The sequence below is a fragment of the Cololabis saira genome, chromosome 7 (genome assembly GCF_033807715.1).
Source record: "Cololabis saira isolate AMF1-May2022 chromosome 7, fColSai1.1, whole genome shotgun sequence".
Classification (NCBI taxonomy): Eukaryota; Metazoa; Chordata; class Actinopteri; order Beloniformes; family Belonidae; genus Cololabis; species Cololabis saira.
This window is the reverse complement of record NC_084593.1, coordinates 21915505-21932330: the sequence shown is the minus strand read 5'-3', so window position 1 is coordinate 21932330 and position 16826 is coordinate 21915505. Positions and strand designations below refer to the sequence as shown.

Below are 16826 nucleotides of genomic sequence, written 5' to 3'. Positions count from 1 at the left end.
CTGAACATGCATACGAGGTGACAGTCGGGAAATGCACGGAAACCAAACGTCCAGTCTATTTCACGAGCATTAATGTGTTGATGTTCGCAACCCTCCAGTGATGGTCCATCAGCAGTGCTCCTAACATTTCTAACAAGACCTCCACTACTTTATGGATAGACCAGCCTGTTTAGTATTAACAGCAATGCTCAAATGATAAAAGAGATGTTTTAATCTGTTTCTTTTCTCAGAGGTCACTGCTCCCTTAAGATAAGCGTAGATTAAAAAGCAGTTTGCCACGGGCCATTAGTTGTTTATGGTATGTACAGTACTTTACGAACAAGAAGCAGGATAAGAAACAGGGTCAGGAACTGCAGATGTCAACGTGAATAACGCTAATTGCAACTACATATATGTTCTTTGTGAATCCTGAATTTATATTTGTCTAATTTAACCTTTCATTATATGCAGTTACTGTATACCGCAGCATCATTAAATAATAATAGGAATTTAGTTTGATTTGATTAGTTTCACAGGATGAACACAGACGTGAACAGCATCTGAGCGACGTGTCATGAGATCACAAATGCGATCAGCCAAGGAATCTGACTGGTGGGTGCCTGAGCTAAAGGTTCAAAAGTGGAGTTACTTTCAACTTTTCACCGCAAGCACAGACAAGCAGCAGAAATAGATAGATAAATAATTAGATTTTACAGAGCACGATGTCACTCACACTCAAAAGGAACAAGACAGTGACTGTGGAAGCCTTACAAATGTTTGCTGGAGTCCTGGGGCCTCATTTAAAATGGAATGCGTAGAATTCATACTAAAAGTGCACGTACACCCAAAAGCCGAAAATGGCGGGCGCAAAAAAAAATCTGGATCTATAAAACTGCGTGCACGCACACTTGCACGTAATGTTCTCTTTATAAATCACAGTCCAGCTGGAAGGTTGCGCAGGTGAATCCGCCTCATATCCCGCCCTCTACACGCCCACTTCATACCAAAAATGGTATGTTTTTGCATATGAATGAGCCTGCTGAGCATGCGCAGTGGTTTCCTGCAGCCTGTTTGGCGTCAGAATGAATGAACGTGTCGAGCCACCGTGCCACTGAATTTCACTGAGATCTGAGATCTAGATGTTGTGGTAGATGTGGAGGACAGTGAAACGAGATTATTTGGTGGTCACAGTAAAAGTGGAAAAAGTATATAAATAGTATAAAATAAAGCGAGTGAGTGGCAGCACGCCGTTGCTGCCCGTTAGTGACACGACGCAATTTCCACTGGGGACAGGGGGGACATGCCCCCCCCCACTTTTCAAAATCATGTATTTGTGTCGTGTCCCCCCCCCCCACTTTTTACAGTTTAAAAACTAACGGTAGGCTCAGCAAATCATCAAGACAGTCGGGACGGCGGGACGGTTATATTGTCCAACTTTCCTTATTTTAATCAGAACACTTTCTTTTTTCCTCTTCGGCGTGGAGTAGTGGGCTCGGAGCGGCAGCCATCCCCGCCCCCCCCCCGCCGCCTGCTCCGTTATCACTACTTTATTATAAGTCTGATATATATTGTGATATGTGATGACATTATTAAGAGTATGACATGAATCTGGCTTCATTTCACCACCTCACTGCCTGCATCGCCAGTTCCCCGTGTCTTAAGTAGATTCTTACGGGAGGGTCAGGGTTGCCGTAGGGATCCGCAGATTTTTCGGTTAGTTTTTTCTTTTTAGATCCGAGGCTTTGCGTAGATGACGGCTTCCGCAACTTTCAGGCGCTTTTTCTGCGCAAGCAAGCTTTATAGATGAGGCCCCTGGCCTTTTGCTTGAAGAGATGGGCGGAGATGACCATATGCAAAACAAACATCTGCTGCATTGACATGGAAACTGCTTTTCCAAATCAAGCACATACTAATATTTATATATTTTATGCGCATCATTTAGGTTCCAAGTGTCAATAAAGATGTATGTTAAAAAAAAAAATATATATTAAAAAAAGAAAGAAAAAAAGCCATATTTTGATCTTTCTTTTTAGCTGTATTGTTTACAGGAGCGGGCACTGGTAATGTCCAACCTCCGCCTGATGGCCTGCCGGCCCTGACAAAAAAAGATGGGCGGGGAAAAAGCCAGGCCTCTTCGTCGCTAGTAGAGAGTTTGTAGCACGGGAAGCAAACAAGGAGACAAATGGATCAACAGATGGTCTCCTTCAAATGCATCCCTGAGGATGACAGAGCAGCAGGGCACAAGCGGAGAGAAGGTGAAAGAGACAGGCAGAGGAACAGAGACAGACATAGACAGAAAGAGGAGAACGGACGGATCCAACTCAAGAGCTTTTCCTTTTCTTTTTATCTATCAGCTACTCCTTGTTTTCCGTCTTCCCTAAAGGAAGACAGCTTTTACAACCTCCTCCAGGGTGCATGGAAGAGACATTGTGAAGATGTGACTCCTCCAAAATAACCCTCATTTGCAAAATGGTTCACACTTCACCAAGTATATGTCAGATGGTTTGAGAAATGTCACGGGACCTGCATGCAAAGGGAATTCTGTACAACTGTAAGCATAATTGCAATGATAATTCAAACAGTAGTCATTTGGCAGCAGAGTATCAGGGCCTACTACATGACAAAAATGTGAATTATTACGGCTGGTTCTTTGGCTGTCCTAATAAGAAGCTGCTCATCGCTATATTCCTGTGTGACTTTTTGTTTAGCTGTGCTGATTCATTCATATCTCAAAAAGAAAACGGTCTTTAAAATGTACAGCAGAATTCAGTATCTTAAACAAGACTTGCTGCAGGCACCATTTAAAAATGCACCATCGCTCCTGGTTATGTTTTAATTGGAAAGGTGACAGAAAGTATTTGCTTTGGAAAGCAATGCCGTAAAGTCATCGTTTCCATGCATGGCTATTTCTATTTTTACATCTCGCATGTCTTTGTGTTGACACTCATGCTCTTTTTTGGGTTTTGTGTATATACTGCATGCTGGAGGAGATGGTCGCCAGTGCATTATCTCCAGATTTCAGGCTGGAGAACAGGTTTACTGAGACTACTGTACGCATCTCCTCGCTCATGGACTGAACTACTGTATATATTCCCAGACTTAGCAGATGATTTCATTCAGATCATCCCTGCGTGGGCTTTGGTGGCAGCTGGACCGTGATGTGCAGTGAACACTCATTCCGTTCACATCTCACACCTGTACATGACCCAGGGATTTGGGGCTCACCGGAGCTGAAGTGTTTGTGAGCTGATTTGTCTGGCTGGTCGTGTACTTGACCGCGCCACTCAACTCTGAAATCCAGTTAAAATTGGAAACCCAAACTAGGTGCTTAACGAGAAGCATTTAATTGTTCAAATCATTGAGCAAATTATCTTTTATATGAGCTGATGAATGACGGTGGCACAAACAACAGTCTCACAGGTTTGCGTGCTCTGTGAGTGGTGCCATGATCCTGGCCTCCAATAGACGGCGGGGGTGGACACCTGCCCCACGACCCTGAAGAGGATGAAGTATGTCCAGTGATGGATGGATTTATTTAAGTCAGCCTTCTTGAATTATTTATACCAAATGCAAAATGTATTTCATAAGCTCTGTCAAGAAAACAGGTTATATAAGCTCTGCAAAGGTCATGTCAAAGGATGACTTTTGAATTTGTCTCAGTGGTTGAGACAATGATTTCCAAATACAGCATCAAGCCTGTCTCCACATGTTAGCTGGATTAGACGTTAAATTTGCAGGACAGAATCTTCTCCACACAAATACACTGTGTCAGTTAATAACAGTTATTCTGTGAACTTTCTCAGCATGTTAGAGCCCTCATTTGTACCGGCTGATTACATGATGTATTTTTTTTTGTTATAATTTCTTAAAACTGCGCTCCCTCAACAGTGATGTTTTTTATGTTGTATGACCTGGCATTATCTCCTTACGGCAGCACAGAGACTCACAGATTCTACTCTGATCCCAGCTGGAGTGGCAGCAGTGACTGTGATTTGGTCAGAGTCAGGTCAGGTCACACCTGTCTCCTTGCATCGTCCTTGCCGGACCAAACATTGTGTGTGTGTGCGTGATGAGCACATTGTCCGCCTGCAAGGACTATTGCATCCCACGTCAAATTAACATAACCAGAGGGTTAGATAATGTACACAGCAAGACAGCATCGTGTCTCTCTGAGCTGCAGCCACCATGTAGAAGTGCAAAGATAGTACTAAACCGATACCCAGGGTCCAGGGGACGCCAATTCAAACCCTGTGCCCCCCGACTTCCACAATTTATCATCACAAAAGCCTCACATGCTGTGTACATTTGTTCATATGCGTTAAATGTTATTGTGTCAAAATAAAAGTGCATACATTTTGAGATAATAGTGTTTATCTTGCAGGATGAGATATGAAGAGTCATGGAGAGAGAACTAGTGGAGTTACACTCATACAGAGAAAAATGCTGTTCAATGCAAACACTGACTCCCTGCCACGATACCATTATCGCTTTTTCGCTTTTATTCTACGAAAAGGTGTAATGAAAATGGGACTATTGTGGACTTTTCACGGGAGATGACTTCAGCCAGTAACCACGTATTTACTGATGTACTTATCAATATTTAAACCTTTTTCATGTCCCACCATAACCAACTGTGACAGACAGGTTTGAACATCCTTGAACGTTATTGGACAACGTGAGACTCAGACATGGCTCTGTAAACATCCTACACACGTTCAAGTTCTGCATCACTTTTTTGGCAGGTTTACAAAATGTAAACAACAATTTGTTAAGGGATGGTTTCAGAGTCTTGCAAATGTCAATCATTTTGAAACTTTTGTGCTTTTGTTTGGAAACGGTTGTTTTGTGGACAAACGCAGCCATCAGAGACTCTACAGCAACACTGCCTTCTTGTACCTAATTTTCCAATCCCTGCAGTGACCATATGACGGTGAGGGAGTTTGTTGTCCTAAATAAACAAACTCACAATGAGCATGACGCCACATAATGTATTTTGCTGCTTAATCATATCCCATCAATATGTGCGTGCCGCCATCTCGGCCTGAGACGAGCTAGTGATTTCCTTTAGCCATGCTTCTCAACACTGATATTGCTCTATCGATTATGATTTAAATTTCTGTTTCCTATACGGTGGGGCTATAACTCACCGTGTAGCGGAAAGAGGCGATGATAATGATCGCTGTGACTCCAGACATCTCTCTTAGCCTGGCCTCCCAGATAATGGAATGTGTGTAAACTAATGACGGAAGGTGAGAAAGGGGGGAGGAGGGGTCGGGGGACGGGGTTGGAGAGGAGGGCAAAATCTTGTTATCGAACTGAAGAGTGCATTTAGGTTGGGGCAGATGCAGGGAATTGATAAGAAGAAGAAGTAGAGGGGAGGACAAGGAGGCGAAGCAGGCGGATGGGAATAACAATGGTGACGCAACCGAGAAGAAGTTTTTTGGCTTTCTGATGAACTCATTCTTGCTTTGGATCATCATGTCCCGTTTCTTTCTCCCAGTCATCCTCTCCATCTTTGAGGGAGCCTGTTAACAAGGCCGTCTGTGTCCACACTCTCCTCTGGTTCCACCCCTCCCTCCCAGCTCCCTCTTGGCTTCTCCGTCTATCTCTTTCCCCCCTTCTCTTTTCTAGAGAAATAAAAGCCCACACAGTCACAGCCTTGACAGCCCCCACTAAGAATCCTCCACTACAAAAGAGCTCCAACTTCCCCCGAGCCAGGCCTGGCTTGAATGGGAGCCTCTCGGGTGTGGATAAGAAGCAGAGGCTGGAAGGGGCCACCCTCCACACACTCACATAAAAGGGCCTGTGTGTCAGACTCCCGATGAGCAAGGGGCATACCCCGCGGTCCCATAAAATTTTCATCTTTTTTGGGGGGTGGGGGGTGGGGGGTGAGGACTTCTGCACACTGACCAGTTTGAAAAAAAAGAAGAAAAAGAAGTAGATTGAATGAAGGGGATGGGGCGTGGTTCTGAACGAAGGTGAATGGCACTTGGATCATTGTGCAGCTCTTGTTTACAGCTCACCAGCCAGCAGAATGGCTGGAGCACAAACTGATCTGAGAGCAGGAGGCTGAGAGAGATAGAGACAAGTGCAACCACATGAAAGCCTCTTTATTGCAGCCTGAACACAGAAGGCCATTTTACTCGACACCACATCCTTGTTTCTAGTGGAAACGAAAATTTAGACATGGGGGAAATAAAGCTGCACTCTTCCTGATCATTCCTCCGGCGAATTACAAGTTCTATATTAATAAATATAACATGATAACTTCATCAAACCAGAAATGGTTTGACAGAATTTATGCATGAGCCCCTGATTTCTGCTGGCTTCATCAGGAGTTAATAATTAAACCAAATATCACACTGCCTCCGACGGCAACAAAGTCACCAGATGTTTCCAGGGCCTGCTCCTCGACACAAGAGAATTCAAACTGAATGATAGCACAGTCACTTCACTGCAGGTCGCCTTCGCTGGAAACATTAACACACCAAAGACTGAGAGAAAAAAAAAGGAAAATAACAACAGATATATCCACTTCATCATTCACCTCACTTGCCCCCAATGTCACTGAGATGCAACATGAACACTGTGATCACATTGTGTGGAGAAAGCAGGCTGGCTGATGCTGACGACGGAGCATTATGCATACGGTGCTGTACACACACTGAGCCACTCACTTGGAAAATGTGGTTTGTGTGCGACTAAGCAATAAAAAAAAGAAGAGAAAAAAAAGAAAAAAGAAAAGTCAAGGCGGTGGGGGGGGGGGGGGGTCTGTGCGGTACAAACACTGCAGCTCATCTGACATATTTGAGCCCCTAAAATCCAGATCTGCTGCAAAAGGACAAGAGCCTGCGATGGCAGGCGGGGATGACAAACAGATACTGGAAGTCAGAGCGGGCGGTGCATGTGGCAGCTGGTTGTTGTCCCGCATGTGACTTTAGGATTGCTTAATCTGATTGTGCAATGTGTACCGGTTGTCAGGCGACAATATTCAAGGGCTCTGGTGAAAGGGAGCTCCTGCAGCAGATACAAATGAGCAGGTTGCATATGTATGACCCCTGACATCTCAGCACCACTCAATCAATCACATGTCGAGTTTAGCGTCAACCAGTCTTCAGTTCTGTAGCCCTGCTTTGCCTTTCATCAGCCCCCTCCTGCCGTCTCTGCCTTCACTGCATCATTCTGCCATGTTTTCTGTCTTCCTCCTCTCATTTTCTTTCACTCTTCTCCCTATATACCTCAGTTTTTCTCCCACTATTTGGCATTGTCCCTTTTTCTCGGCAGCTCTCAACGTCTTTCCTATCATGTAATAGCACGGACAGAGGATTCTCACAGACATAGAAATGCTTTTACATAAAGAGGAGCTTTGCATCTCAAAGCCGAGGTGCGGGCAGGCCCACATGCTTCCAGAGGAGAAGAGGAAGAAATTGGTGTTTGAAAGTCACAACTGTGAACCTAAGCTGCACTTTGGTTCCACTTGAAAGAACTCACATTGTGGTGCGACGCTTCATTAATAGAAATTTGCCTTCACCGAAAAAAAAAGGGGAGAAGAAAAAAATCATAGGATCACAATCCTTTGTTTAAAATGAAACATCTTCAAGGTGCTCTGTCTCAAATGTTGGCCTGTGACTGAACTACTTCAAAGACAACGTGGCATACAAGCTTGGATGATGTAATTTTGAGGCTATGGAGAGAAAGTGTGGCAGCACAGTGTGCAGTGATGTGCCATGAAGCTACGGAAATGATCAGAGCCCAACTTATCAAAACACATCAGTGGAGCAGAGTAGGAGAAAAAGGTCATCGTTTGGAGAATCTTCAAAGCCCAACTCCTCTTCTCCTCAGGTTGGCATAACTCTGCTAGCTGGTTCTAATGAGCTTAGTTTTGGTTGACCCTTCCACGGGAGAACTTGCAAAACAAACAGCTACAGCTTTTATTCTCGATACTGTAAAACCCGTCTTTGTTCATCTCTAAAACCTGGACAACTTTAACTTTGATTTGCTTCAGCCAGTTAGATGAACAGCTTTTCCTTGAGTTTGACACTCTGGTACCGAATGAGGGACGTTTATTTGTCTCGAGATGGATATTACATTTTTGGCTACAAGTCACTGCGAGAAGAGATTGTTTCTTTTTTCTACGTGGATAGGTAAATTCTGCTCTACACCATATTTGAATACGGCAATCCACAGACATCACCTGGAATGGTAAATGATTAAAAAAACAAACAATAACCATTATGACTATAAGCATAAAATTGAGAGCATTATCGTTCTGTTAATGTTGCATAACCTCTAAACATTCCTGATAGAAAGACTAGAATATGAAGGACAGAACTGTGCAGCTTCACCAAATCCTGAAGACGAGTTAGAAGAGTACACCTAGGTGACTTCTTTTGAGAATGAAATTTATTCATACTTCTGCATGAGTCTACAACAGTGTAATGACATGCTGCCAATAGTGAAAGAGGACATCACCAGAGACGAACTTCAAAGGCCCTATCAGTGCCAAAGACTGCTTGGAGGTGAGTCAAGGGGAATTTTACACTTTTTTTCTTTTTCCTTTTTTCTTTTTGACATGTTATTCTACATGTAATTTTCCTAGCTATGTCGCAATAATTAAAAGTTCACTATAGCTCATGGCTATGACTGTTTTTTTTTTCCCTAAACCATGAATGGATTGACACAAAAGAGATAGCAAACGACATTAATGCAGGCTGTGCTTTGCTGTGTTTTTCCTGGAAATAATATGAATAATAAGAAAACCGTGTGCCACACAGTTTAGGAGCTGATGTGATTTATATGTGATTTATATGTGCTGTCAAGTTTTTCTATCCCCTGTCAAATCTGAGCGTGACCTCACTGATATTGTTTGACACTTTTGTTGTATAGTCGTGTCATGGACTTCATTATTCGCTTCAACTTGAACAATATTTATCACTATTTATTTATAGTAAAGGTTTCATTTATTGTTGCTGCTGAGTACAGCCAAAACGTCACATGCCATGCACCCCTGTGGTTCTCCATAATCAAATACAATGTACTAATGACTTGGATAAGTCTGGTTAAGTCTGCTTCCTGGTTTCCAATGTTTCCTATTTTGAAAGACTTTCTTGTATTGAAAACCTTTGTTAAAGGTATTGTGACATCATTTTTAACATGCTTTTAACACTATTAAAAGTCTTGGCCAACATCCCTCAAATGTGTCTAAAAGGGTGTAACAAGAAAAACTTCACTCCAGTACTCCATTCCTGGCTTTTTATGACGGTGTTTTTTTGCGCCGTGAAAAACGCTTCCTTTTCCCCCTTTCCTGTCAATCATTGCACCGCTCCTCCTCCAAACCTCCTCCAACCCAACTGCTACACACTTCTGACGTCTCCACACACACGCGCGCACACCGGAGCACAAACAATCATAAAAATAAAGGCATGCAAGCAGCAGTGTCCCCTTATCTTAAGTCTAGCAGTGGCCGCAGGTCTTCTTAGCAGTTGTCCTCCGGTGATGAGAACAGAAGAGGCTCTAAACACTAAACAGCTCCGTGTTAAGCCTGATTTATGGTTCTGCGTTAAATCGACGCAGAGCCCTACGCCGTAGGGTTCAGCGTACGTTGCGCGTCGCCGCGTAACCCTACGCCGTAGGCTCTGCGTCGGTGTAACGCGGAACCATAAATCAGCCTTTATGGTGCGCTGGAGAGGAGAGGAGGCAGGGAGCTGGGTGGAGGGGGCGGTGATCTAGCGGGTCTATACGTAACGACCCGCCAGCAAACCAGATGAGCCGTTTTTGCATAGTTATGCCGAAAATCCCAGAAAGCACACAATACACTGAATGTTAAAAGTTCGTTGTTTTTTGGGTGTAATTGATGTCAAGACACCCAACAAAACACAAAAAATCAAGAAAAATGTGTTTTTCATGTCACAATACCTTTAAGTGGACCATCATATCCTTTACTTTTGATTGTTTTTGGTCTTTGGTCTGACTGTGTTTTTGACACAAGTAATGTTGTTTCCAGGGATTTTAAGTTCCAGGCATCACGCCGTTTGAAAATGTCTTTCTAGACAAGAATGAACTGTGCTCATGTCCCTGATACTTTAAATAACTATTCAACTTCTTACATGCTCACTTAGTCCAGTCACTTAGTCTCTGATTAGCAGAACAAGTCAAACAAATTTATCTGACCTTTCGGTTAAGTAAATTCACAAGGTCTACAGATTTGTCTCAGTTTGATTACTGGCTTAAAAGGTATGCAGCTTCTTCTTATTATTATTGTAAAGAAACAGAAGAAACAGAAGAACATTTCGTTTTTTGATGAACACGTGGTTGAGATTGCAGTTTGATCTTTGTAGGGCGGCAGCATCAGCCAGTCTCTTACAGAAACGTTACAAACTGACAAAGAAGGTTGCAGAGTCCTCAAGTACAGTCCTGCCCTGAAGCCCCCAAAGCTTATTTTACAAAGACTATGCTGCAAAAGTTTCATAACTGGAGTTTTTTCTGCCAGAGATTTCTTCAGGAGACCGTTTGTTTTGAGATCTTCCAGGAGACCATCCCCATCCACAGTTTCAACCTTGTACAATGACTCTTTACAGGTCTTACTTTTTCTGCAACAACATAACTTCCTCTCAGGGATTGATACATTTTTTTTCGTTCATTCACAGGTTGATGAATGCATTTAGGGGCCTACAGGAACATGTTTACATATTCTAGTGTTACTGTCACCTTCTGTCTGACAGACCGTCGTAGTGCCTCTACATTAAAGGTCATCTTCCTTAGAGGCCCGAGCTGCTCTGATTTGTTGGTTGCATAGTGCATGACAGCTGCTCATTCTTCGTTTGAAGACTATATTTTGCGAATGTCTTTCATGGCAATGTTTTCAAGCGTTAGAAAAAGCGCTTAGACTACAAACAATGCGTTTCCAGCTGTTCAGAAGCAGCATTCTCTGTGGGATCGAGTACAGATGTGGACACATTTGTTGGAACCCCACAAAGAAAAAAAAAATCCACAATTATGTCTGACATAATGTAAAACAGCCAAAAATTAATGGCAACCGCCAGTATTTAATCATGCTTCACAAAACTCAGATCGTGCTTCTGTATTTTTGATTCCACTGAATATTTTACATAATAAACCTAATTAAAACTGTATGTTCAAAAATGATACCATGTCTGTTTCACAGCCTTCAACAGCGACGACCAGAGCAAGTGATCTTTGTAGCTTTCAGTTCGACTCCTGCCTCTGCCAGGAGGTGCTTTGGTGCACTCTTCCTGAACAAGCTGCTCCAGCTGTCTCAGATTTGAAGGGCGCCGCCTTCACACATTTTTCAGATCTTCCCATCAATGTCTATTAGGGATTCCATCAGGACTCATAAAGGGGCATTTAAAAGCGGTCCAATTTTCTTTTATCAGCCATTCTTGGGTGCATTTATCTGTGTTTTAGACTATTTTCCTCTTTGAGGATCCACAACCTCTAACTGACACTGAGATCCTTGACACTGGGGCAAAATAGTTCAGTTTAGTCTTTGAGACTTAATGATGTCCTGCACAGATTAAAAGCCTATTGATCCAGACACAGCACAGCAGCTCAAAAACATAAGCAAGCCCCCCACCCATGTTTCACAGTAGGTAACATGTTCTTTTCTTTGAAAGCTTTGTTTTCCCTCTGTGAACACACACCTGATGTGACTTGCCAAAAAAGAAGCTCCAGAGTCATTTAATCAGTCCAACGAGCACTTTTGTGGTTTGTCAACATGCATTTTAGCAAATTCAGTGTTTTTCTTTTAATAGCAGAGTCCTCCTGGGTCTTCTTTCACTGAGCCCATTGTTGTTCAAAAGGCGAAAGATGATGTGATCAGACAGTGACATACCCCGACCTTGGAGTTCAGCCTGAATTTCATTAGATGTTTTCCTTGGCTCCAGACTATCCTTTTGATCAGTCCGGGGTTCCATTTCCTGGTTTATAGCTTGGCTACAGTCCCGTGGACTTTATACTTCTTAATAATATGCTTGTTTATAATTTTCTTCCTGAATTTCTCAGACAGATCTCTCCTTCACTAATTTCAGGAGGATGCCCAATCATACCAGATTGTGCAGTGACAAAGTTTTTCCTTAAAATTGGATAAATGGCTGATAAAAATATTGAAGACATTTGTGATACAAATGATAATTAAACATTTAGTTTGAAACATGAATAAACGTGATACAATGATGTAATTTTGGGAGTGCCAACAAATCTGTCAAGTAAACACACAATATTTTATTTCTGTACTTTTATTGCTCTATTCTGTCATATGTTGAAGGAAAATAAATGTATATACATGATTGCTTTTAATTTAATCACTTTTGAGGAGGAATGAAACATTGCAATAAAGGATTTTTACTGGCTTCCTATTTGCAAAGGTTTTATTTCACTTGTGGTATTGAGTTTAATTTATCATTTTGCGAATTATTTTAATTTAGCTAATCTGGTACTCTGTGACTTTATATACAAAAGCTTCTTTCAGAAGTAAATCCAACAAATGCCATTATTTGTAGGAAAACGAGTACACGTTTGCAAGGGGCTTATGTGCAACATCTTTTATTAATGAATGTCTCCAGTGAAAGGAAACTTGGAAAAAGCACCTGAGAAAGGAGATCATAAAGTATATATGGACACATTAAAGCATTGATGATTATGGTAGAAATATAGTGTCCTTAACCTTTAAGCTTCTCTAAGACAGTAGTGAGACAGCAAAATGTAATCATGACTTAAAACCACTTCAATGGCTGAAGGTCCAACTGACACGACACATAAATTATTTCCTCGAGTTTAAGATTGTAGCAGGTCTAACTCTACATAATACTGCAACAATTCAGCAGGATTAAACCTGTATACTGAATATCATGAATGAAAAAATACAATTGTTACAAAGACATTATGACAATTGATATGGGCATAAATCTAAATGAAAACTTATAAAAAACGTTTTAGCAATCAAAGTGTTGGTTTTCCTTCCTACATGAATTGATGAGGTCAAAAATATTTGCTGAATTTAAATCACTATTTCACCACATACTGAAAGAAAACATAAAACAAGAAAGAACAACTGATACCTAACAAGGCACAAGGACTGTTTACATTTGAAACAATAGGAAAGTTTAGTCTGTTTGGCTTCTGGCTGCAACCATGTGTTTATGAAACACTGAACTGGGCACGGCAGTCAGCATGGGCAAGTGCACAACCACTGTGTGCACAAGTGGAGAGGTCGGCTTCCAGCAGTGTGTGTGAGTGTTTGTTTGTTTGCAGTTGTGGATGTGTGGGGCAGCGTGAGAGCGGGGGTGCTGGTGTTGGTGGTGGTTATGCAGTGCAGTGATGGAGGTATGGATATTAATCACCAGGAGGAGCATGATTCCAGGGCGCCGCTCAGAGATGGATGGGGTGTGAGCGCAGTGATGTCACCCTGACAAATGGACCGGCCATGTTGGCTGAGACTTGCACATCGCCTCTCATTTCAATTAGTTCTTCGCACAACAACCTAGCAAACCCAGAATCTGCAGGTTACACATGCACAAACACATACACATTGGCCAAAAAATACACCCCCTCCAGCGCTTCAGCCCATGGTTTTCTAACACGATGTGCTGAACTGTAAGAATACAGCTGAGCATCTTCAATTAATCTAACTCAATCAAGACAGCACTTCTGCTTTTTCTCCCAGCAACCAGTCATTCATTACAATGCATATTATCAACAAACTGTACTGACTAAATATGGTCACAAAGCTAGACAGTGAGAACCAGCAGAGTCTGGGAGCATTTATGAACTGAAGACTGAGTGCTGCCTGTGCATTTCCCACAGTATTAACTTGATTGAATGCCAGAACATGGGGGAGGTAAGCAGTCATTTGGACCAGTATTAATGCACCCAGCCTGTGTTGTGAAAATAAAGGTACAAAATATGTACCTGCCAGCAGAGTGACTAGCAGCTCTGACAAAGTGAACTCAGGTATAAAAGGTCCGACTTTTTCACAAGCTTTTTATTGTCTAGTTCTTAAAAGCCTGACACTGCTAACCAATGAACTAGGGTTGATTTTGAAGTGTCTGTTCACTTGTAAAAGAAGTGTTAAGTCGTTTCTCAGGGGTGATTCTGCTAACAAGAGGCATTGAATCTTGTTTTCAACTTCTTCCTGTACTCGGTGACTTTTGACACTGGACAAAGTATGGACTTTCCTCCAAGTCTTCCATGTCAAAGTAGCTCTCAATCACTAGACCCAGTCCTGCGTCTTTTCTTTTTTGCTTTCTGCCTTCTCACCCTTTCTTCCCTATCTGATCTCTGCCTCTCTATGCTGTGATCTTCATCCTCGTCACACCATAAGAATGGCAAAAGAGGATTCTGTTTGCTATAAGCTGGGGCAGCCTGGGTAATGTGCTACTGAAAAGGGCTAGGCAGTGCACAGTGGAGCGCTAAGTTGGGGATTTGATCACAGCTTCCTGGGGCTGTGGCTCCAGTTCAAGCTTAACATCAGCAGTTGGTATCTCTTCATCTGCCTGTGAAAGCATTAGGAGGTTAATACCACCCTATAGAGTTGAGTGGGAGTGGGGATTCATGGTGCCACACAGCTAATACAAACCCTTCACACATTTAAAGCACTTTAAAGAAACCACCTTCTGTCATACGCGTAATATTGGCAAAATAAGTAGCATCCTGTCTCAGGGTGATTTGGAAAAAAATAGTCTTCGCAATCGTGCTTCCGTGAACAGACTACCACGACTGGTTATTATCAGGAGAAATGATAAGGAATTTTCAAAGATTCTTTGAAAAGTCTCCAGCTGATCCAAAATTCTGCAGCGAAAGTTCTGACGAGAATTAACAGAGATCATATTTCTCCAATTTAAGCTTCTCTTCATTGGCCGCCTGTTTAATCTAAAGTAGAATTTAAAATCCTTCTGCCCACAAATAAATCTCCTAATGACCGAGCTCCTGTGCATCTTAAAGAATTCATAGTTCCATATTTTGTCAAAAGAGCATTTTGCTCTCTGACTGACCTACTTGTAGTTCCTAGAGCTTCCAGAAGTGTAATGGGAGGCAAAGCCTTCTATTACCACATTCCTCTCTTGTAAAACCAGTATCTAGTATGGATATGGAAAGGAGATAATCTTTTTACCTTTAGGAAAAGGTTTAAAATGTGTTATTTTGATTAAGCTTGTTGTTAAGGCCGGCTTCACACAGTCATGTGAAAATAGGGTACACCCTTTTTAATCTATCAAGTCCTAAAAAATAACACTCAAAGAGAACTCAACTGTAAGGTCAGCTCTGTTTTCAGCACCAAGGACTCAAAATCTTCCATCTGTCGTTCTCTCTATTTGGGTTTTTCAACCGACTCCAGTTCGGTGCTTAGTGCTAGGCTGGTGCTAGACCCACTTCCAAACAGATTCTACATAGAACTGGCTTGCTTTTCCACTGGCCGGAGATTGCTGAAGAGCCAGGACACCACACCGTTGATTACTTCACCAAAGCAGAACCAGGAAATCCGTAAAACAAGTGCAAAATTCCTCAAAACAACAACAACATTGGAAAATTAATTTCAGTAAGTGCAGATGCCGATCACGGCCCTAAAAGTCTTGTTTGGAGGCCCGGATGGACTTCATGCAATCTTCCGCCATCAATATCCTAGTAGCCCCTTCTCTTGCACCTCAGCTGACAACCAGACAGCAAGGAGACAATTTATTTCATCTTTGCTCAAACTTAAATTTAGATTTTACGGTTCTACTCTTTGCTGCTGTAACTAAACAAAACTCACAGTGGTCATTTAAATATGGCACTTACATTGTTTCGTTTGGTGAGATGAATCACCCCCACAACGAACGGCTATTTCATCACCAGTATTCTTGGCACTGACGCGGTGCGTTCCTCGCAGCCGGTGGTCCAAAGGTGTAACACTGGTGCAAGTATATGAGCACCAAACTAGATGTATCATGAGAAAATCAATTAAAGGGTATTCATTGGATTTCCAAACAAGGTAAATACAATCTTAGATAAAAAATTATACATATCGTATGACATGGTGTCATTAATTAGCTGTTTTTTTATTGTTTTTTTTAATCCTATAGTGCAGAAGCACCTCATGAGCAGCTAAGTACATCCTTATTGCTTTCACAGAAATTAAGAGTAAGTAGCAACCAGATTCTGCATAATCAAATGAATTTGATTAACTGATCATCAAGGAGTGTGACTATCTCTGTAAAAGCAGAGGTTTTGGCAGTTATCTTGTCTGGACCATTCAGCTGTGTGTTAACACAATGCCAAAGAGAATAATTATCAGCACTGTTCTTAGCAAAGCAATTGTTGCTGCTCATCAATCTTGTACGGGTTATAAGGTAATTTCCAAACAATTTGGAGTCCATCAATCTGCTGTCAGAAAGATTACTAACAAATGTTGTGATGCCCATGAGCTGGTTCAGGTACACTACATGAGCATCAGTGCACTTGCATATAGCCTTTCTACATGTTCTATTCTAATTACACTCACTACTTCATCGGCCTATTTAAACGAGCAAAATACTGCCAATCTCTGCTGTGCCAATATTTGTACAACTGCCAAGCTTCCTGCTAAAATATCCTGCCACCACCTCAGCATCTCTTCCTCTTCAATAAAGTGAATTGGTCTGGTTACTCTGCATTCAACTTTTATTCCAACAGATGCAGAAGAAACTGCTTCTTGGTGGCATCGGATAGGCATAAGAAGAGAAACAAAGCATGTGGTGTAGGCAAAATAAACAACCAAACTATTGTAATCAAAAGCCATCCAAAACAGTGTGCAGTGGAGTAGGAATGCCGGTTGTTGGCTTTGCTCCATGGGATTATTAGCAATTTTGCAGTCATCT

The 16826-nt window shown here is 42.0% G+C and overlaps 1 protein-coding gene across 3 annotated transcripts in view; it reads right to left on the bottom strand.

The window, feature by feature from the left end:
* nlgn3a (neuroligin 3a) overlaps positions 1 to 16826 on the bottom strand; it is a 159852-nt gene that overhangs the window by 55135 nt on the left and 87891 nt on the right. The gene's annotated exons all lie outside the window — the stretch shown is intronic.